General features: G+C 40.4%; 1 protein-coding gene across 5 annotated transcripts in view; it reads right to left on the bottom strand.

The window, feature by feature from the left end:
• LOC150091819 (ras-related protein Rac1-like) overlaps positions 1–22,000 on the bottom strand; it is a 109,752-nt gene that overhangs the window by 60,788 nt on the left and 26,964 nt on the right. The window contains exon 1 of one of the 5 annotated variants that reach the window (XM_090377166.1): positions 1,377–1,488. The exons of the other annotated variants lie outside the window; for them this stretch is intronic. The gene's annotated coding sequence lies outside the window, so the exon portion shown is untranslated. Of the gene's footprint in view, positions 1–1,376; positions 1,489–22,000 lie in introns of those variants that run through there. 5 annotated transcript variants of the gene reach the window in all.

The raw sequence follows: 22,000 nt of genomic DNA, 5'->3' as shown, positions 1-22,000 counted from the left end.
GCAAGTTGACAAAATTATTTTTTAACTTTCAATTTTGTGTTCTCACATTCGAGATTACCCTGGCTGCTGTTCCTCAAAGATCAGTCCTTTTCCCCACTGATTTCCACTTGTACTATTAATGATCTTCCATTTACTGAAAGCCCATCCATAGTTTTGCTGATGACAGCACAGTGTATTCCAACTTCCATTTTGAGAAACATTGCCTTGCAAAAAATAGCTTAACTTCTCGAATATTTACAACAAATTCCTTAAATATCGATTCCCTGGTAATTCTTCAATGGGTCAAAGAACAATCAGTTAACTTCAATCCTTCTAAATTTAGTTTTATGAGTGTAGTGCTCCTATGCTCATCTTCAATGACACTCAAATTTCTAGACAAGATCACATATATTTATTAGGGATTCACCTGGTAGAAAATACCCACCTTCGAATCCCGTCAATGACGCGAGGAATTTTTATGGGACTTTTTCACAACGTGATGAGTTAGTCGGTTTCAGGCGAGGTAACACGATTTTTTCTCCCGTAAACTCAGGTTTTCCGTCCAACAAACATCAAATCGGCCAAGGAACACATGCAATTTACAGACATTACATACGGCGCAATATAGCATATTTTGCTTATGCGCCTAAAAGGGATTATCTTGACCACTTCCAAATCAGTTCGAATAAGTGTCACAAGCAGTCAAATCCATATTCACTGTGCAGCTTCAAACTCACAGAACCAACTTTTATCTTCCTCAATTATCCCTTCTCTTTCTGTTCTGTGGAACAACCTTCCTTCCAGGAAATTACAATCTAATGTCAACAAGTATCTTTTGTCTTCTCAGCCTTAACCCATGCACAGTACTAAGTACTACAGGTTCTAATACCTTTTGTGTTTGGAAGTTTCATAAATGGATAATAAATAAATAAAAATTCGTGCCCTCCTAATGTTTGGGTTACATAGGTGGCCCTTCATTTCGCTCATGTCTAAATAAACCCAATGTCCGTCACAGAGTTTGCTTTATACAATTGTAGTTCGTTAAAATATTTATTAAAACATTAATTGGTTAAAATATTAATGAACAGTGCGACAAATAATAACAACCCAAAAAGATCGAAAGTCGTTCACACATTCAAGATTCTGTACTTCCAGTCTTAAGAAATGAATAGTTCTTGGAAGTCTCCACCACAGGTCACATTTTAATTCAATAGATTATTGTAAAAGATAAAGGCATTCTAGTTTTACTAATTATACTTTCTAACGACGTCTACAATTAAGAAACACGTTTAGTTAAGATACAAAATGCTACTGGTGTACTGATTAATGATATACGTTTTTAAAAAAGTAAACAGCAACCCAAAAAAAAAAAACATGAGACATTCAATATTACTTACATAATAAAAGCAGGTAAACTTATCTAAGAAAGACCTAATTCTCATGGTCTGGATTCATACAATATGTGCCATGTCTTCCCCAGGCCATTTGCCTGCACGCACAACCTCTAACCTTACATCCGCTATCGGCGACAGCGCGAGAACAGATAATTCTATAGGAAAAATAACCCAGAATTGATTGCAGGCGCAACAAAGGAAGAGAAGTAGACAGCCAGGGACAGGCACAGTAGTGAATGCGGTAGTCAGACCTAGTTTTACTCGATCATTTCAGCATTAACATAACTGTTAACTTTTAAGGTTTTCAATATTTTTATTAGTTTCTTATCTTGATTACCAGTTAAACAAATAACGTATAAAGAGGTACGTTTAATGAACAGATTTTCTTTCCTTAAAAACAGAGCGTCGTTAAAAAGATTTTACCGTAGTTCATAATAATCTTGTGTTTTTATTTATATAGTCAGCAATAAAACTTTTGAAACGAGTAGTATGAAAACTTCTCCACATTAATTCTTAATGGTCTGAAAACATATAAAGGAACTTAGCTAACCCACACCACAGCTCAGTTAATCAGCCTTTGGCGAGGGTTACATTCTTGCTTTTCTATGATATACAGGGTTTTCATCCCACAAACAAATATAATATACACAATTTACAGCCAACATTCCTAAAGTTTCATAACCTTATTCCATATGTAGCCATAGAGTAATAGTAGTCATGGGCGCCGGTCAAACCTGACTTAATTAAAATATTGCATGTATTCGAAAATTTGGTGAACAAAAAATTTATTCCCACATTCACCACCTTGCAAAATATTCTGCCGGCGCCCATTGTAGTAGTAGTAGTAGTAGTAGTAGTAATGGCAAATGATGCAAGAACACTACACACTTCTGCCATCCGTATCCTCCAAGAATTTGTCCAGTTCTTCCTTGAATTTATTCTAACCATTAATTCCACAACAACGGATGGAAGCCTGTTTCAACAATCAACCATCTGTTGGCTGAAGGCAAACTACCACATCTATCCTGTAATAATCCTCCCTCAACTTAAATTTATACCCTCATGTGTGTAGTCATAGCAAGAGCTTCCTCTTTCTGAGACTACACAATACCATTCACACATGGTATTCTGTAGTCACATTCGTTTACTGCAATGCCATTCATATTCAGCTTACTTAATCCATTCAAGGCCTTAAACACCTCAATCAGATTACCTTGCAGGTGTCTAGGCACCAGAAGCTGCAAAGAAATGAAGCCTTTCTAGGTAAGAGCACTCTTTTGTTCCCTTCACCAATATGGTTGCCATTTTCTGCACCCGTTCCAGTAGATCTACATCCTTCCTAAAGTGAGTCCTCCAGCCCTGTATACAATACTCAAGATGTCCCCTAACCATGACTTTGTAGAAAGCGATAATGATCTCCTTATCCCTGCTAGCAAATTCCCGGAGTGGGGCTACAATAAGAAAACAAAGTGAAAGAGATCAAAATGATTTTATTTAAAGTAATTATAATGTGACTGAATGCACTTGATTACACCGTTCTAAACGTTTCTGAAAAGAGTCAGCGAAGGTGTCCAAAGAGATGATGTTCAATTCGGCAGTTACATTTTTCTTTGTCCTCAACATCCTGAAATAATTTTCCATTGAGGACAGTTTTCACTGTGGAAAAGATGAAGACCGCTGATGGATCGGAAGAGTAGGGTGGATGGTTGATCTGTGCAATGCCATGTTTCATCAGAAATGTCTTCACAACAAGTGCTGAATGAGTGGGGGACTGTCGTGCAACAAGAACCAGCTGCTTTTCTCTCGAAATTGCAGCCTCACCTGGGAAACGTTAGCAACTCTGTTCTCATTTCGAGAAGTTGACGGACGTCCACTTCTTGGTCATCGCGACGGTCCTCACATCTGTCTTTGAAAACCGCTTATACTATTCAAACACACTAGCACGACTTAACATCGTAGCCTAGTGGTCAGGCGCGCGGGTGCATAAGTACACGTGCCTTGAGTGACCGGGGTTCAAACCTGTGACTACTGAATACTGTGCTGTTTCTTGTATTCTATCTATCTCGTGAACTCCTCTGACCGTTAGGTCGTCCCGCAGTATAAACAGAAAATTTATTTTATTTATTTATTTCATCACTATAAACAGTTTTAACATTTCATACGTTTCTTTTGCAGATTTTCCCACTTTAAAGCAAAATTTAATATTCGTTAGTTTCTCCATTGCAAAATCGTGACACTGAGCGTTAACACTACTAACGAAACTGGTTGTTACTTGCAACCTGTCAGCCTACTGGACAATCTCTGTTGGAGGAAGTTTGAGCTACAACATACGACTTCCGTTTATTTTCAAACTCATCGAACATGACCGCAACAGCACCTGTCCGGGAACTCTATTGCCACACCTCGTACATACTGTACACAAAGAGCGAACGAGTGTAGTAAGTGAATCCCCCTCAGGGATAAGCTCTGGGGCTCTCCTACCGTTTCTAATCTTTCGCATTGATGAGGGAGTGGGGGGAGCTGTCAAGTTTTGTTATAAATATTATCTGAAAAAAGGCAACTAAAACTTAACACCTCTAAATATAAAGATTTACAGCTGGAGAGAAAAAATTCAGGCGTCATTTATAAACTAGGAGGCACTATCGTTCTAATTCCAAGAGTTTAAAGTGGTCCACGAGGAAAAAGACTTTGGGGATATGATACAATCAGATACAAAATTTACCAAGAGGCATCTAGGAAAGTACATGGTATCCTGTCTATGATTTACTGAAGTAGCCACGAGAGTGCAGTAGCACACGTGTTTAACGGACCGTGGTTCAAGCCTGCATCACTGCTAAATACGACCACTGGCCCTCAGAGATACAGTAACATCCTTCTCCTTTTTAACTTAGGAAAAGGGATGTCACTGTTCCTCTGAGGGACAGTCCTACAGTTCAGGGGTACAGGTGCAAGAATCAATGTAGCTCTCCGGTCGTACTTGCCGTCATTGAGAGGCTCCTTTATCTGGATTTGGGGGCCCCGTTTCAATCGGGGACCGGATGTACTGCATCCTCTGGTGGACACTAATCGATGTTCACATGAAGAAGGCTTCGAAAGCGCGGGTTACTAAGCTTGCACACCTTATGGGGGATACGGAAAGGTCAGGGAATGACCACCGCATATTCCCGGAGCAATATGGCCTTAGTTGCTAATTCTCCTAAAGACCAAAAATAACAAATAACAATAACCTTATTGGAATTTAACTGAAGCGTATAAGACCCCGCATTATATATATGAGAGCACTCAAGGTTCGTAATAGCGTTTTCTATGACGCATATCGTTAAAAGTGTAATGAGATATCCAAATTATGTTTACAGGCAGACAACTTCAGTTGATTTCTCAGCTAGTTCAATTTCTTTTTTTTTTCAGCTAGTTCAAACTAAAGTTTTAACATGCCGCTAAATATGTATCGGTGGTAGCAGCGTTTTAGGCGAATTAGCATATAATGGTAAAGTGCCTGTTGTCTTCATCATGTTCGTTCGTTTATCCGTCCGCGTGTAATAACTCCTAGGAGATGGATTTTCATAGTATTATATTTGGCTATTTTAAAACATTTGTCGAGCCATACCAAATTAATTAAAATTAGACCAATAGAAATTTGGCAATTATTATATTTTTTGTTTGTTGAGTGGATCTGATTGAAGGAATGAATGAGCCATATTGCGGATGCGCAGAAATGAAATTTTCTCGGTTCGCACATAGATTTTCTACTACCACCAAGATCTGCACTTGCCAATAGAAATTTGGCAATTATTATATTTTTTGTTTGTTGAGTGGATCTGATTGAAGGAATGAATGAGCCATATTGCGGATGCGCAGAAATGAAATTTTCTCGGTTCGCACATAGAAACGTATTTTCTTGATAGAGAGAATCAGTTTATTTATTTATTGTGTCTGAATTTCCATCAGGTCTTGGAATTTAACTAGGGAAATACCAGTTAATTTCTATAATTCATTGGAATTTCAATGCATTTTGAGATTATAAATGCCAGAAATAAATTGTAATGTGTACCTTTATCTGTTTGTCTTTTTCAATATAGCCTTTCATTTAAAAGGATTGGACCTTTTCTGCCAAGAAGTCATTCAGCAAACGACTGAAGAATACATGTAATTACAAACACAATACACCGAGGCCTCACATCCAAACTTAATTATGTGGCACAAAACGCGAACCAGTTTTGCTACTGATTGGAGGCAACTAATCAGCTTATCTCTCTCTTCCCCAGTCGGCCCCTAAATAGTGAGCGGGTGAAATGGATCGCTCCCTCCCTCAGTCAAGCAAGAAGAACTGGGTAAGTCCAACTAATTCTTGCATCTGAATTCCCGAACCCTAGAAAAGTCCCCCCTGCACTCAGCATTCGTCCTGTAATTCAAAAACCAATATCTGCACATAAGATAAGTAAAATTAAAGATTTTATCTTGAAATGGCGAATTAATTCAATAATCATATTTTCGAAATGCAGCAAAAGACACGCGGATCTAGATGGTGGATTCGCGGTGAAAATTCATCAATATCTCGATTCAAAGTTGTAAATTATATTAAATTGATTCTTACTAATCTTTTAATATTGATCTGAAGTAAATCATCGAGACCAAAGTGAACAATAAATGATGCATCTCTTGGGTTAAAATTACTAATTACGATAAAAAATTAACATTCATTTGCACATCTGTACTTCAAGAATCCAGGTGTCGCTTCTCTTCCGATGCTGATGAATACCAAAGTTATTTTATTAAAGTTATATCCTGCTTTTGCAGGATGTGATTCATTTATATAAAATTCGCGGAGCAAAACAAATCATACAAGTAGATAAATAAATTTTCACTAAATGCGATATGGCTAGTGTTCACCAGCCTTTTATCAAACTCGATCTTAGAATTAGAACGATAGTACAGTAGATCTCTTTCATTCGTTATCACAGAAAGGAGAAAGTTGAAATTATCAGATGCATGTAACAACTTTATATAAACATATACAGCATGTCAGCTAGAATGAAAGCATCAACACCGTAGTACATGAAGGTTAGTAAACGTTGTCGATTCAGGGCACGGAGTCATGTGCAGTTTAAATACTGCGAGTCATTCTACGTAATACTTTTGCATGCGGTTAGATTAGTTTAACAAGTTTCTTAACGAGGTTAGAGCGAAAAATTGTTTATACTAGAAATAGAATATTATTTATAGAAATATGAAAGATATTAGAGAAAGAAACCAAATGATTAATTTAATGACAATTGAAAATACGATGCTTTCCTGGTTTGTTGTTGTTGTTGTAGTTGGGTTTTGGGAGACCAGCGACAAAGGGCATATTGCTCCATACTGTGTCAATTGCGCGTGATCTGTGGTCGGTTTTAAGTTTGCTGGATGAAAAACTCGAGTTTCCGGGAGGAAAAAACCATGCTATCCTCCCCTGAGACCGACTAACTCAGCCACGTTGTGAAAAAGGCCAATTAAAATTTCTCACGGCATCAATGGGACTCGAACTCATATCTTTTTCAACCATGTGAGGAGGACAGCGATCCTACTAACACGTGGGCCCTGGTTTGTTCTAATAAAACAAAGTAAAATAATAAATGAATAGATATGCTAATTAATGTACTAAACACTGGATGAAACAACGATACACGACATTACATATCTCAAGATCCACACATTTTTTAAATCTTTGGCCTTTACAGCGAACGGTATCAATCACAATGAAAACTACGCGGCGATGGGAGGAACCCCTGGTGCCCTTTTACCCTAACGCACGTTATACTTTACACTGGATGAAAGCTGTGGTTTTGAAGCCTTTACTGGTAATTATAATTTCTCAACGTAACTATCATCCAGGGATTGCCAAACAATGAAAAGAATTTTTACTTACATTATGGAAAAAAAAAAAATTAACCAAACTTTTCACACGTAAATTTTTACAAATTGCCAAGGTGACTCCAAAGGACCTAAGTCCACAGAGTTTAATGACATAAAAATACAAAATTAAAAAATTAATAATAATAAATAAAATAAAAAAAGTGTATTAAAGTTCAATGGACACTTAGGCAATCACCTAAAACAGACATGTGGGAGAAAGAACGGCCATGCGCATTGCATACTCCATCTTGGAGTGCACAAGTTTAAACAAGTCTACTACAGCTCATATTTATCAATTTGTTTTGTTTTAGATTCATATCAATTAAAAGAATGCTTCCAATCTTTTCGAAATGAGTCAAAATGAGAATACTTCGTATTTATTTGCTTACATAAACCAAATAACTGGGAAGCTCAATAGGAGCTAGTTGAAGACAAGTTAAACCATTCGATAGAGCAGAAAAGCATTTAAAAATTCCAGAAAATATCAAAGTTAGATAGTTTATAAGTTTCATAAGCCTATTTGATGGATGTAAAGACCAATTGTTGTTATTGGGTTTTAGGAGCATCGGCGACTAAGGCCATGTTGCTCTTTGTATATTGCGTGTAAATTGCGTGTCATGAAGTCGATTTTCTGTTTGTTGGACGAAAAACCTGAGTTTCCGGGGGTTAAAAAAAAATATGCTACCCTCGCCTGAGACCGTTGTGAAAAAGACCCATAAAAATTCCTCCCGTCATCGACGGGATTCGAACTCAGATTTTTTCCACCCGGTGTGAGAAGAACGACGAGCCTATCAACTGTGGTACCCAGGAGGGAACGACCAAATGGGAAACAAGGCACTGAAGATTGGGCTGAATTTAACCAGTTGCACAAGACAGCAAAGATTAACGATTAATTGCTGGCTAGATGTAAAGTGGAATCGAACTCTTCAAGAGTTCTACAGTCTGTTGGCAGTGCAAATAGTTCTTTTTATATAGTCTCTATCAACACCTATATTTGTTTCGGTTCTACACTGCTCGACAAAATTAACAGAACCAAATGTTTTCATGAATATTTTGTTGAGAACAGTGTCGCCAAAGGCGAATATTTGATGTATTAGGCATTCTGGCCTGCAAATTCCGATTATCCAATAGAAATCGATCTGCCACCTAACAGGGCCTGATATTATGTAAATTATTCATGCCTATAAAAACACCAGTTGCAATCACATCACTTCATTCCCGTTTTTTTGGCTTGCTCAGTGAGACATCCACATCTCCATTACTCACAGGATGGCAAATCATCCTTTAGATGATTTTCTGAGATGGCGGGCAGTTGAACGACTTGAAGCTGGGCAGTCGCAAGAGGAAGTTTCATGTTGGCTTAATGTGTCACGCAGTGTCGTCTCGGCACTATGGGAGCAGTTTTATGAGACATTACAAGAAGAGCTGGCCAAGGTCGCCCGAGGGCTACGTCGACCAGAACACACCACTATCTGGCTCTAACAGTAGGACGGCACCCTACGATGTCCTGTCATCAGCTGTCTCTTGAGGTTGCTACGGCCACAGGTGAAAATATTTCCAACCGGACTGATTTAAGGAAGTCCAATTCAAGTGGACTCTACGCAAGGAAGCCAGTGGTTTGTATCCCATTAACCCCTCGGCGTATAGAGGGAACCCTGGAGGCCGCAACAAGGTACAAAAAAAAAACCAAAAAAAAAACCAATTAACCCCAAACTTCCGCAGAACTCGTCGAAACTGGTGCCATGAACATGTGACTTGCATCCCTGACAAATGGGGAACAGTTCTGTTCTCCGAGGCCCGTTTTAGCCTACAAATAAATTCTAGATGCTGCGAGGGGTGTCCGAAAAGTAAGATAACGCATTTTTTCTCTCGATGATGTTCAATAATACGAAGTTGAAATTACACACAAAGAAATAAGTGAACATGCACTACTTCTCCACAAAGTCTCCAGTTTTATTGATGCATTCGTCTCAACGATGGATCAGTTTATCAATACCCGTACTGAAGAAGTCCGTGCCCACACACAGTAACCAACATCCCACCGCCTGATGAACTTCCTCATCCGTGGTGAAATGCTTTCCTGAAAGGTGTTTTTTCAGAGGGCCGAACAAATGGAAGTCTGAAGGCGCTAAATCTGAGCTGTAGGAGGGATGTGCTGAGTTTCCAAACGATTACCGCGCAACCACTCACGAGTGGTGTGGGCAGTGTGTGGTGTTGCGTTGTCGTGCAACAAAATCACGCCACTTGTCAGGAGTCCTGGTCGTTTGCGTCGAATGTTGGCTTTCAGTTTTTCCAACGTTGCAGAGTAAAGCTGTGCATTGATTGTTTTTCCCTTCAGCAAGAAATTCACCAACCGAACGCCTTGGCGATCCCAGAACACTGTGGCCATGATGTCGATCTTCAATGTCAACACGGCCCGCTTTGAATTCATTGCACCAAAAACTCACCTGCTTCTTTGTCATCACCTTTTCGCCAGTTCACGGTGAATGTCATTTGGTGAAGACCATTTTGCTTGAAAAATGCGAATAACTTCATGAACCACACTTTGGACCACACGTTTTGGACCACACTCGCACGGTTGCCGTCATTTTGCACCTGGAATCTGCTGTGAAACGACAGTACCGCGACATTGCACTGGCGGTCTTTTTGAACGTTATTAACGGGTCCATCTCTCTACCGCGTTTCATCTCATTCCCTTTCACCATTATTAAGAAAAAAAATGTACCTTACTTTTGTCTGCGCGTGTAGCACAGTGGTATCGTCACCGTCCTCCCCACACCGGGTGGAAAAGGCCTGGGTTCGAATCCTGTCAGTGACGCGAGGAACTTTAATGGGCTCAGTTAGTCGGTCTCAGGCGTAGATAGCAACGTTTTTCTCCCCAGTTACTGGAGTTTTTCGTCCAGCAAAACAGGCAAATCAACCATAGAACATACGCAATTTACAGCCACAAATACGGGTTAATGTATTTAATTACGAGTAACCCTAAAATAATAATTTGATTTTTTTTTGTTACCTTACTTTTCAGAAACCCCCTCGTATTTCATCTGGAGACAACGAGGAATGCGTTACCATCCTTTCAACATCACAGAAAGGAACGCTTATGGTGGATCCCGTGTTCTTGTGTGGGGTGCGGAATAATGATCAACGGCCGCACTTCTCTTCATGTTTTTAACAGGGGTATCGTAACTACACAGAAGTACCGAAAAAAGATCGAACACTATGTGACACTTTTTTGGAGTGCGGTTGGCCTAGATTTTTTTTTTTTTTTTTTTTTTTCATATATACACGACAACGCCACTGAATATAGAGCTCAAGTGGTGGAGGAATATCTTGAAACTGAAGATATCCAACGACTGTTATGGCCAGCACGATCATTAGACTTAAATCGGATCGAACATGTGTGGGAACGTCCTTGGGCGTTGCATTCCACGCCCACAGCCAACTCCTAGGTCATAAAGCCATGGTAAGACATGAAATTCTCTGAGCATTGTAAACAGGTTGCAAGGAAGGCCCATGGTGTCCTATCGATGATCTATCGAACTTTTGCAAGTAGAGATAGGGATGTGATAATCCCATTATATAAGGTTTATGTTAGACCACACTTGGAATACTGTGTTCAAGTATGGAGACCGCACCTAAAGAAAGACATCGAGCTTCTTGAAAGGGTGCAAAGAAGGGTAACTCGCCTGGTGAGATCGGCAAAAGGGCGTCCTTAAGAAGAAAGACTTCGAATATGTGGGTTGCAGAGTTTGGAAACTAGACACCTTAGAGGAGATTTGATTGAGGTGTTTAAGGCTCTGAGAGGCATCAGTAAAATGAATGAGGACAAAATTTTCAAGATTATAAATGATGCTAGAACTAGGGGACATAAATTCAAGTTACGGGGGGAAATGTTTAGATTGGACTGCAGGAAGTTTTATTTTAGCCAGCGAGTTATAAATTACTGGAATAAGTTGCCTTCATGGGTGGTAGAGGCCGACAGTTTGGGGAAATTCAAAGGTCTTCTGGATAGTACTTTCGGGTAAGGGAAACGCATAAGGATGATAGGTTTAATTTCCTTTTTATTTATATTTTATTTTATTTTTATTTTTTATTTTTTTATTTATTAATTATTATTATTTAGTTATTTATTTTATTTATTTTTTGTTTTTATCATTGTTTTGTTCGGATTTTTTTTTTTTTTTTTTGGCTGGTGCAGCATAAGCCATAGGCTTTCTTGCACCATGCGGCCGTTACTAATACTAATACTAAACTAAGATGTGCGCTGGTGGAAAAATGGGATTTGTTGCCACAAAATCTTATAGATACCCTTATGTCGAGCATGGTTCACAGCTCGATATAAGGTTTTATTTCAGGTTTCATTTTAGCTGTTGGAGGGAATCATACGCCGTACTCATGTGATGTGACCACATTTTCGAGCACCTGCTGTCGACTTCTGTAATGTATATTTTTGGTAATTCTTATACAACCTCTACAAATACCCCTTTTACCTGTCCGAAGTTGCTCTTCGTTTCTTCATTTCATCGTTATTCTATGGTACACCACCACCATACAAAATTTTGTCCCGCTTCATCGCAAGCTGCACGAGTTACACCACATTTTCTACGTGTTCTGTTTTTGTCGAGCAGTGCAGGTTTTGCTGTTATGTAGGACTGCAGATATGTAGAACTCAATTCTTTCAAGAAGGGGTACATCGAGTATAAGATGAATACAGTATACTAGTATATATTAACTTAGTAAACCCTCTGAAGTCAGATAGGCACATATTAAGAAGTGTGGCAATAAAGTTCCCCGACAAGTGCTGCTGCGGTAATGTTCAATGAGTTTGAAAATAAATGGAAGGTATGTTGTAGTTCAAACTTCCTCCAACGGATGGTGGTAAAGAGATTGTCCAGTAGGTTGAACAAGTTATAAGCAACAACCAATTTCGTTAGTAGCGTTAACGTTCCGTGTCACAATTTTGCAGCCCGTCACCACCAAATACGGAGGATGCGGAAAGGTCAGGCAATGACCACCGCATATCCCGGAGCAATATGGCCTTAGTTGCTAATGCTCCTAAAAACCAAATAACAAACAATAACATCACAATTTTGCAATGGAAAAACGAACGAATATTAAATTTTGCTTTAAACTGGGAAAATCTCCAACAAACGTAGAAATGTTAAACTTTTATGGTGATGAAACGTTAAGTCTTGCTAGCTTCTTTGAATGGTATAAACGGTTCAAAGACGGATGTGAGGATGTTCTTGATGACCCAAAAAGTGGGCGTCCGATAACTTCTGAAATAATGACAGTTTATAAGTTCAGTTTCCGACCGGGCTAGCCGGGTGGGTAAAGTGCCTGCCTGGCAACCCAAATGTCGCGGGTTCGAATCCCACCTTGGACTTGGATCAAAGTACTGCAAAAACCTTGGGAGGTGCATTATGGCCACAGAAGCCGATGCGCCAACAACTACCAAAAAAAAAAAAAATAAATAAATAATAATAATAAATAAAAAAAATAAGTTCGGTTATTGTAGCAAGAGATCGTTGTTTGATTCTCAATTGATGGCCACAGAAGCCGATGCGCCAACAACTACCAAAAAAAAAAAATCAATAAATAATAAATAAAAAAAAAAATAAGTTCGGTTATTGTAGCAAGAGATCGTTGTTTGATTCTCAATTGATGGTTGATGAGCTGGATATGAATAAAGAGACGATTCGTCAAATTCTACATGAAGATTTAGGGAAAAAAGAAGGTCTGTGCAAAATTCGTGCAGCACAGGCTCACTGATGAGCAGAAGTAATGAAGATTATCATCATACAAAGAATTCGTCCAGATCTGTCAAGATAATCCAAAGTGAAAATGTTTTTATTTACTATTTTTTTTTTGTTATTATTATAGTATACATATTAGCAAACTCGATAGATATGAGTAAGTGTAAAGCAGGTTTGGATTTAGGGACTGTTCCAATATTACGTATCTCAATTTTTTTGACACATCACACTCTCTATTCTTATTCGGCGTAAAGGAACACTGACGCAATTAGAATTCTGAAATACGTTTGGAAGTTTTTCTTAACGATCTGTTCTAGTTAATGAAAAAGATTTTATTTTATGAGGATGGAATTAATTTGAACAGGAGAGGTGCAAGGGTATTCAGGAAAACTTTTAATTTGAATATTCCCTGGTTAGTGGAATAAAACCCAGAAAGCACAACTACACAATCTTAGGGGGCAATAGTAACCTAGATTTTAAAAAGTTTAACTTCAGGCATATTTTTTTTGGAATAAGTTGCCTGCAAGGGTGGCTGAGGCAGTAAGTTTGGCAGGTACAGATGCAACAAGTTTGCTTCCTTGCATAATTATGGCATTTTAATACTAACTAGTTGTGGAAAGGTCTAGGCCCTAACCATGAATTTATAGGCCCTGGTAAGCGCATATTGGATCCCCCAGTGAAGAATATTATTATTAAATTTTGCTTACAAAGGCATATTTTTCCTGGTAGGCTCTTCCTCCCCCTACAATTATCCGGGCCTTGGGAATTGTTTTTCCCTATGACTGGAATCTATAACTTTTCATAAAATAACAGATTATAGGCTAGATGACTCCGTCTCCTTCAAAGATAATATTCTACACTCACGGCCTGACAACTTCACGAAAAGTATACTACATGAATCCTTCACCTTGCCCTCGTAGTTAGCACAGTTGGTAGGATCGCCACCCTCCCTACATTACACCCGGTAGAAAATACCCGAGTTCGAGTTCCATCAATGATGGCAGGAATTTTTATGAGACTTTTTCACAACGTGGCTGAGTTAGTCGGTCTCAGACAAGGGTAGCATGGTTTTTCTCTCCCGGAAAATCGGGGATTTCGTGCAGCAAAACAGCAAATTGACCTAAGGACACACGCAAATTACAGCCAACATACACGGGGCAATATGCCCTTAGTTGCTGATGCTCCTAAAACCCTACTACTACCTCTGCGTTTGTTACAGTGCCCTCTCACACCATTACCGCTACATCTAGCTTTTATCATAATAACACGCTATTGGACACATGATACAAAGATACCACAGAACAAGACGAAGAGATAATTGTTTTTTATTGAAATTTTTAATGGCCCTATAAATATTTTATAGCAGACCACAAGTACTGAGTCAGCAGAGATATGAAAGAAGACGACCTCTACAATTATATGGTCATATAACAGAAATATAAGTAACAGAAATATATGAGGTGCAAATGCAGAATGTTCTACCTGTTAATTTTTATCGTCGCAAGTTCTGTTCAGAACAAGGGGTTGTGTAAAAACTTTAAACACCTGGATGTAATCATGAAAATGCTGCAGTCAATACATTTTCATATATCCACGAGCAACGATAAAAAATTCTCTTATAATAAAAAATAAACCACATTTAGGACCTAATCATAAGAAAAAAGCTGCAAGACGAATCTTGCAACTTTCAATATGTGTATAGTTTTGAACACTCATAACATGGCTACATAAATCGATTTATGATATAAGAATACCTACCTAATAATAAACTAACAATAACCTTTATAAATATATTATTTATTTACCTTTATTTATATGTTATCCAAAATGCAATAGCTTGGTTCTCGTTTATGCACTTCAAAAGCCAATATCTAACAATTACCTCAAGGATTGCAGTTATCTTCGACTAACTTAGTTACAAAACACCACCCAAGTTATATAGTAATAAGTGCTGCACACGCCTTGACATATGTTGCAAGTAGCTGCTTTTTTTTTTGTATGATTCACAAACCAATGACATAAACGTATAAAGAGGAGCGAGATTGTTTCAACAGCTGATTCCAGCGCTTTATCAGCTGCACATACCTATGTGCGTGCGTGTATATCTGCTTTGCTTGTGTATCCTCAGGAGAAAGACTTCATAACTACTGCAAGCTGGAATTAACCAAGAATTTGACACCAAATAAAAACGATAACGTAACAAACAGTAAAAAAAAAAAAAAAAATGGTTAGAATACAATTCGATAGGATTAATTTATTAAAATTTATTAAATCTAGAATTTACCAAATCTCAAGAAAATCTTCCATATCAGCATAACATAATGCTCGTCACTAAAATTATCTCTAGCCGAGTGGTCAGAAGCGGGAGTGCAGTAGCACGCGTTCTTTGAGTGGGCAGGGGTTCAAGCCCGCGACTGCTAAATATGATTAAAGTTTGTATTGATGATTTAATGTAAACTCCACTGACCTGGTGGTCGTGCCGGAGTATAAACAAGAACATCTCGCCTGGAAGGAATAAATGTATTTACCCGAAACTCTGCATGAATAGCTAGCTGTGACGTAAATGACTGCCATGTAAAAATGATCGGCGTAGTACAACGTTCAATAATGCGTCTATTTCCACCCTGATATAGAAATATGAAGATTCCATTTTTTAAAAAAAAGTGCTTAAAAAGACGGCGTCGTAAGACGACGTTACGTACAACTGACGAAATCTGGATAGTCCACACGGCAAATCGATGTTCTCTAGGTAGCGATGGCCGAATGGTGGACACTTTTGGAAATAATGGTACAAAAAAGGCACTCGTATATGTGTGGTAGTACTAGGTCAGAATGGAAGGATCAACGGATCCTCCCATTCTCACGAAGACAGATTTTTCTCTATTTTTGCCAGATTTCCGAAGCTGTAAAGATGTCTTTGACTGCGCCTGAAACATGGAAGCACCATTAGCAGACGAATGCACGAATTGGGCTCCATTTCATCTTACGATGCCATTCCATCGTCATCAGTGCCTTCAGTGGTGCAGTAAGAGAAGTGCTGCGGTACAAGAACTGTAAGTTTCTTCTTTACTAACGAATCACATTTTTGTTTGTGCCCCAATGATGGTCGTATGCATGTCTGGAGATATGCCAGGAGCAGAGGTAATCCAACCTGCACAAAGTGAGCAGCATACCGGGAAAGCACCTAGAATCACGGTATGAAGGAAGCCATCAGTTACAATAGCCGTTCACCTCTAGTCATTCTGGATGGCACGTTGACGGCAAGACATTATCTTTAAACAATTCTAAGACCTCATTTTCTGCCCATTCTACAAGGGGTTTCCGAAAAGTAAGGTAACACATTTTTTTCTCTCGATGATCTTTAATGATACGAAGTTGAAATTACACACCGATAAATAAGTGAACATGCACTACTTCTCCACAAAGTCTCCAGTTTTATTGATGCACTTGTCCCAACGAGGGATCAGTTTATCAATACCAGTACTGAAGACGTTCGTGCCCGCACACAGTAACCAACATCGCACCGCCTGATGAACTTCCTCATCCGTGGTGAAATGCTTTTCTGAAAGGTGTTTTTTCAGAGGACCGAAGAAATGAAAGTCTGAAGGCGCTAGTCTGGGCTGTAGGAGGGATGTGACAGAGTTTCGCAACGATTACAGCGCAACCACTCACGAGTGGTGTGGGCAGTTGCGTTGTCGTGCAACAAAATCACGCCGCTTGTCAGGAATCTTGGTCGTTTGCTTCGAACGCTTTCAGTTTTTCCAACGTTGCACAGTAAAGTTGTGCATTAATTATTCCTCCCTTCGGCGATAAATCCACCAATCTTGCGATCCCAGAACACTGTGGCCATGATGTCGATCTTCAATGTCAACACGGCCCGCTTTAAATTCATTGCACTAAATGGCCAGCGACTGGAGAAATTCCTTGCAAATTCCACTCTCACCATAATAAATCAACCAAACAACCCAGCAACCTTTTCCAGTACTCTTTGGGAGGCCACAATCGATGTGACCCTTGCAACCAGATTACTGGCACGATATCTCTCGAACTGGACGGTACATGGCTGATGGACAACATCTGACCATCGGGCCATTACGTTCCAGCTGAAACAGTCCATTGCTTGCTCATCAATAATCAGACAGATAATGCATAGATATGCCCTCGCCAAGGTAGACTGGAACCTCTTCAAGCAGGTGTTGGCCGACTCCTCTCACATGCTTCAAGTAAGTGATTTCCAAGCACTAAATCCAGACCAACACCAACGTGCTGTCACAGACATGATCACATTGGCCTGCAACATCTCCATCAAAAGGAAGAACCCCAAACCGGGTGCAGTCCCTTGGTGGGGCCCTGAGCTAGAGGCCCTAAGACGTGAAGTAAATCACAGACGAAAAACTTCAGCGCGCTCGTAGATCATGGCCAGAGGCTGAGGTAGAAGCCGTCAGACAGCAATGCAGGGAAGTCTGAAATAGCTACACCGCATTAATTAGGAATCGCAAACGAAAATCGTGGAAAGACTTTGTTTTTACTTTTGGCAACTCGGATCCCTGCGGGGTAGTCTTCAAGGTAACTACCAACAACCTCCCCAGAGGTGAAGTGATTCCATCCACAAAGAACCCTCTTGGAACTATAACCACGAGTTGGCACGCATCGATAATTAACATATTTGATGTAATATTCAAACAGCCAGCTGGTCCATCCACTCCGCAGCAAATACAAGTGTGTGAAGACAACAAAAGTTACACCACGCAACAGCAGGAGCCTCCATTCACAGCCGAAGAACTCAGTATCGCAGCATCAAAACTGAGAGACAGAAAATCACCGGGACTAGACTTGCTAGAACCGGAAATTATAAAAAAGGTGGCAGAGTACAAACCAGAGCTTCTCCTTAATCTATTTAACCATTGTCTCCAGCTTTGATGGTTCCCAACAGACTGGAAAATGGCAAACATCAGGCTAATTTTGAAAAATTCCAGCAAACCCCATGACCAACCAGATTCTTATAGACCCATAGCTCTCTTGTCAGTAATAAGCAAGTTGTTTGAGCATCTTCTAATACAAAGAATAGAAATATATTACAACAATGCCAACTTACTATCCCCAAATCAATATGGATTCAGAAAGGATCGTTCCATTGTTGATGCACTGGAGAACATGATTTAAGGCGCAAAGAGCATGGACAGCAAATATTTCTTAGCCATCTCAGTGGACTTTGCCGGGGCGTTTGACGCACTCTGGTGGCCGAGCGTCCTCGGCAGACTCCGTACAGCAAATCTCCCTAGCAACCTGTACCAATGCATAAAAAATTATCTATCACAGCGGAGCATAACCGTCAGGACACCGTATAGCAAAGTTACGCGCCAAATCTACAGAGGATGTCCCCAGGGCTCTGTCCTGGGTCCCCTACTATGGAACATCGTACTTGATGACTTCCTGAACAAAGACCTGCAGAATGTCCAATCTCAAGCATATGCAGACGACTTAGTCCTCACCCTTGCCGCTGATACAAGATGCCAACTGGAAGCCGCAGCAAATAGAGCACTCAGAACTTTACAGGACTGGGCCTGGCACAACCACCTGGAAATTTCACTAGTCAAGACAAATTCCATCCTGCTTAAAGGCTCTCTGAATGTAGCGAGGCCACCGCAAATCAAAATCCAAGGGAGAACTATCTGGTTAACAACTGAGATGAGATATCTCAGTTGATATCTCTGGTTAACAACATGAGATGAGAGATTGAGGCCGCCGTAGCCTAGTGGTCAGGCGCGCGGGTGCATAAGTACACGTGCCTTGAGTGACCGGGGTTCAAGCCCGTGACTACTGAATACGGTGCTGTTTCTTGTAATCTGTATATCTTGTGAACTCCTCTGACCGTTTGGTCGTCCCGGAGTATAAACAGAAAATTTATTTATTTATTTATATCTTGGAGTGATCTTGGACAGGAACCTATCTTTCACACCACACCTGAAATATCTACATACCAAGATTCGAAAATATACTGCGCTAGTGGCAAGAATCGAACGTCGGGACTGGGGATTGAAGCGACGCGCGCTCACCCTCTTCTATAAGGCTATGTTCACCCCCATAATCACTTATGCATCTGGTATCTGGTTTTCAAATGCCACCACAGCAGTTAACAAGAGGAAGCTTGACTCGATTCAGCGCGTCATCCTGCTCCCCATCACCCGGGCCTGCTGCACAGTCAGCACACATGCCTTGCAAGCGTTGGCCGGCGTGCTACCTCTAGATCTAGAAATAATCAAATGTGGTTTGCTTTACATGCTTTCCAAAGGTAAAGCAATCTCCTGTCTGGATTTTACCACCGACCCCTCAAATAACATCAAGACCGAGAAGAAGCGCCTCACTGCATACTTGCAGCAGGTCTGGCAGTCTAGGTGGACACAGTCTACAAAAGGAGAAGTCACCAGAAAATTCATTCCTACAATAGCAACAGTATACCCAAAATCTCCCACATGGTTCTCCCCTGGCCTAAACGTCACTTTTTTGTTAACTGGCCATGGATCTATCAGAGGAAAGCTCACTGCACTCGAGATTACCGAAAACCCACAATGCCTCTGTGGTTCCCTCGAAAGTTGGGACCACCTGATGTACGAGTGAGAAATATATGCAGACTTGAGATGCCTCCTCCTGACAACGATACATTACCTTAATAAAAACCAAGAACAGCACATCCTCGAAAGAGAAGCAGACTATGTCGCCTTTACGCGCTACGCACAAGACTTATTCGCACGACGGAAGACCCTACCATGGATATAGTCACTATCCCGATGATCATCAAAACCAAGAGAAAACAACCACCTATATTTTGGGAATCAATGCAGAAGCCTACCAGCAAATGAGACTACACTACCACCAAATCTGAGAAGATCCAGTATAGGACAACCACAGCTGCATTCCTATTTATATCCCTACTGACTTAGACACAGATCACCGGATGATATCACCACTGAAATTGACGTCACGACCGGACTGAATGAGAAGAGCAAGAAGATTCTGCCAAATAGCGATCACGCTTGTGCTTTCTTGCACGGCAACTTTTGTCCCACTTCCATCCCTTACTTTCGCCTGATGGATGTATTCCATTGTACTTGGGGGATGTCTTCTTCTTCATCCCCCATATTTCTACCTGTCCCCCCCTTTTCTTGACTCTAAAACCCACCCGCTCTAACTCCTTTTTTTTTTTTTTTTTTTTTAACATTGGTCTCTGTCAGGAAGCTTAGGCGACCCTGCAGAGACTAGCCAGAGAATAATGGGCAGCCTGGCTACCTCCTAGCGGTGTGTGTGCGGGCAACGTGGGGGTTCCACTAGGGGCCCTGCGGCGAAATGCCAGGACACCAAACAGAACCCAACACGAAACTACGTATTCAATACAGAACGCTTTTCTGGCATTTACAGTATTTCTGTATTTCTTCACAGTATACATATAGCGCAGATGTGGGAAACCACAGGGGGCGCCTGACCCTAATACTATGCACACTATATGCACCACAACCACACCTGCTTCTTTGTCATCAGCTTTTCGCCATACACAGCAACCAGTTCACGGTGAATGTCACATGGTGAAGACAATTTTGCTTGCAAAAAGTGAATAACTTCACGAACACCTGTTTTGGACCACAATCGCACGGTAGCCGCCATTTTGCAACTGGAATCTGCTGTGAGGCGACAGTACAGCAACACTACACTGGCAGTCTTTTTGAACGATATTAACAGGTCTATCTGTCCACTGCGTTTCATCTCATTCCCTTTCACCATTATTAAGAAAAAAAAAATGTGTTACCTTACTTTTCGGAAACCCCTCGTACTTCTACCCTTTCCGCGCTCCATCCTAAAGGCTATTTACGAGCAGGACAAATGCCTACTCGAATATATATAGATACAAGTTGATCTGTAACCAAGTTACAAAGGAGGTTAGGCAGGCGAACGCAGATTACGAGAAATCTTTGGCAAGGGATGCAAAGAAAAACAGCAAAGAGTTCTTTACTTATGTAAACTCTAGAAGGAAGGGGATGAATCAGATTGGTCCACTTGATATCGATGGGTCAACTGTTGATGATCCTGCTCAGGTAGCTAACAAACTAAATGAATATTTTGCATCGACATTCACGCATGAGGAGTTATTTAGGGAGGGGGAAAGCCACAGGTGTATTCAACTCTAGCAGTAAGCTAGAGAATCTTGTTATAACTGAGAGTAAAGTGGAGGAGAAATTGTTGAAGATAAACACAAGAAAGGCACCCGGGATGGATGGGATCTGTCCAGTTATATTAAGGAGGCAGCAAAGGAAGTAAGCAAACCCTTAGCCTTATGAGAGCTTCCTTGCACTCAGGGGAGGTACCCACAGACTGGAGATGTGCAAATGTGACCCCAATTCACAAAGGAGGATCAAAGGCTGACACAAGTAATTATAGACCTGTGAGTTTAACTTCTGTTCCAGGAAAATTAATGGAGGCACTAGTTAAAGAAGCACTGCAGAATCATTTAGACAAGACTTCAGCTATAGCTCGGACACAGCATGGTTTTGTTAAGGGGAAGTCATGCCTGACCAATTTGATTGGATACTATGATGTAGTCACAAAGGAACTTTGATATTACATACTTGGATCTTAGAAAGGCTTTTGATACTGTTGCACATGGAAGACTGCTGCACAAATTGGAGTAGTGTGGCATTGGAGGCAAATTACTGCTGTGGATAAAGGGGTGGCTGAGGGGGGAAGACAGAGAGTGGTAATCAATGGACACTGCTCGTCGTGGACTAATGTTATTAGTGGAGTCCCTCAGGGCTCAGTGTTGGGTCCATTATTGTTTTCTGTATTCATAAATGATATTGATAAGGGTATATCAAGCTTAATGTCGAAGTTTGCAGACGATACAAAGGTAGGCAGGGTTGTCAAGGACACTACTGACCCTATGCTGCTGCAACAGGATCTGGAAAGGTTGAGCAGATGGGCTGAGAGGTG

This window comes from Mastigoproctus giganteus, chromosome 1, assembly GCF_048544385.1.
Source record: "Mastigoproctus giganteus isolate SK-2022 chromosome 1, ASM4854438v1, whole genome shotgun sequence".
Taxonomy (NCBI): Eukaryota; Metazoa; Arthropoda; class Arachnida; order Uropygi; family Thelyphonidae; genus Mastigoproctus; species Mastigoproctus giganteus.
This window is presented reverse-complemented; position numbering and strand designations above follow the sequence as displayed.